The sequence below is a fragment of the Opisthorchis viverrini genome (genome assembly GCF_000715545.1).
Source record: "Opisthorchis viverrini unplaced genomic scaffold opera_v5_303, whole genome shotgun sequence".
Taxonomy (NCBI): domain Eukaryota; kingdom Metazoa; phylum Platyhelminthes; class Trematoda; order Opisthorchiida; family Opisthorchiidae; genus Opisthorchis; species Opisthorchis viverrini.
Genome location: NW_008751963.1, coordinates 210,877 through 213,491, shown reverse-complemented (window position 1 = coordinate 213,491; position 2,615 = coordinate 210,877).

Below are 2,615 nucleotides of genomic sequence, written 5' to 3'. Positions count from 1 at the left end.
TGATGATGATGATGATGATGAAGGACGAAGACACATTTCAGGAAGGTTTGATTATGGTGGAATTAGATGGTAAACACTAAAAATATCCCAGTCCGTCGACGGAACGCTGAATTCAAGGAGTATGAGGCAATCAGTCAGGCAATCAGTCAAACAGGTCATGTTGGTGAAGGACCGAGGAAGAGCTGGAACCGGAAATGTAGTAAGCAAAACCAACAGTGGTAGATCCGGACCACGCTTGCACTCGGCATAACGAGAATTCCTCAAACCCATCACCATCTGCAAGTTTGTTCTCAAAGCATACCTGGATCTCAGGGTGTATTGTGAATCAAACCTCGGTAGGTTTGATGACTTCACAGTTCACTTCTGTTTGGAAGACGAGCTTCGTCCAGTTTGTTCATCGAGCTGCAGTTGGCAAGGCACAGCGCTATCCCCTGTTCACGGGATTAGCTTTCTTTTCACCAGGAGTGACTCTACAAATTGAAAGTCCAGAAGAAGAGAATTGGTTTCTCCATTCTCTCGGTCACCACTCCACTTTCAGGGCAAAGGTCAGGAAAAGCCCTGAAAGACTTCAACTTACGTTGATGCACACATGAGAACAGGCGTCCACATTTCTCACTTATGTGGACTTCGGGAACAGATTGGGATTATTTCTTCCCCAAGAGCACACAGAGATAGTGTTCTCTTTTCGCCACCCGGGAACACAGAGATAGTGTTCTCTTTTCGCCACCATCGAAAAGCGCCGACAACTCAGACCATAAATAGTCGTGCTGATCATGCAGCCAGCATGGGGGTTTTTTGTTCGTCTTGGGTGCTCATAATGACAAAAAACTGGGAGGTAATGCACCAAATCTCAAATAAGTAAACGGTGCCTGGGTTTTTTTTTTGGAACTTTTCAAGTACCATAAGCGAACCGGTTCGTTTGGGTGATCGATATTCGTACGTACAAGGGAACAGCCTGAGGAGAGTAATTAGAGCTGTTTGACCAACGAATGTATGGCTGTCAATGCACCTGCACGACTGCGCACGGTTTTGGAACTGAAAAATTGCACTTAAACTGAACAAAAACGTTGACTGGCGGAGTGAAGATGAACAAACAAAGACGCACGGGTACTCTCTGAATGAAGGAACCTGGTTGAGGGGTTGAAGAATAGAGTTCGTACTTTGAATATCATTTTTCAGCTACGACACTGGGAGAGTTCGCATAGGGTCGACTTCAATGATATCCGACTCTCCAAACTGTCTATATGGTGTCAGACTGTGCAAGTACAGCGTCATGTAGACAATCAACCTTTGGGCAGCAGTGTGGATTGTCGACAACATCATGCGAACTTCCAGTCATCATGGATATGACACTGGAGAGTTCGAGAGGCCACAATCGACCTCCAACCACAATGAGTATGGAGCAGTGGCCATTGGTAGTTGCCACAGACAGCTCTCTTCAGCAAGTGCTGAAATTTTGATAAATGGAAACCGCTGGACTTCGTCAGGCAGGTACTTCGGTAAGCGCGCAATAAGCGTTCCTCCAAAAAATGGCCGAAAAAAGGCAGACAGATCCAGCTGCGCATGTCAAGGTCAGGCTTGCATAATACTAAAAAAAACTCTAAATCGTAAAGGTGGAAGAACCGATAGCGAGGCTCCCCTCTAGCTTCCACTCCCTCAGGAAACTCCAAGAATGATGCAGATCGCGCGACGCGAACACCGGAAAAACACCGACGGAAGGCTCGGAGTACGCTAACAACGCGACTACGGGTAGGGCAGCTGATGAGGAACTCAGTGTTCTGATTGGTTGTGGCCGTCACAACCGAAAAAGGACTGAGTTTCGAATGCTCAGAGGAGATCGCTGAGGGCGAGCTGCATTTTTATCATAAACTTAGTCGTTTTCCAAGCCGACGATTCATATTCATACTGCAATGGTTCCTTATGAAAGCGGATTGTTTAACTGCATTTAAACATCCATGGGTGAATTTTCAAAGTGTGTACGCTGTGTGCACTATGACAGTTTTAACTGCTTTCGGGTTAAAACTTTCGGAAGAAGATTGGTAAATCCTTTTTATAAAGTAGAAGAATGATTTCACACATTTTACTGCCACCATCAAACAACTATCCAGATACCATGAAGCCCATGGCTAAAAACCGCGTATTTACTCGTGTTCGGTTAGCTATTCGAGACAGGGGAACACGTCCAGAAGTTCTCATTGTTGGAGAGAAATTCTTCAATTCTGACCACGCCCAAGTTATCCTGGTGAGATTTTACAAACCGGTAATTCATTGGCCTTAAGTTTTGTCACAGGGAGAGACATACCTCCCGCTTCTTTATGTAGGGCTCCAGCCCAGACCTACTTTGTCAGCTTTGCCTAACGTCTGGTGCTGTGGTCTGCCAGACTTCGACTAAACCGAAACGAAACCATGCTTTTCAACCTCCGGTAGCCATAATACATCCTCTGATCGGGCGCATCAAACACACACAAACGATAACTTTGTTGATGCACATTGGATGACGTATTTATTTGGCTCCACAGCTCATTTGGTCACAGCTAAACATGACCTCTTAATGAGCCCTGGTTGGAAACGTAGTTCACACTAGCGCCCCTTCCTTGTCTAGTCAAAACGTGCAT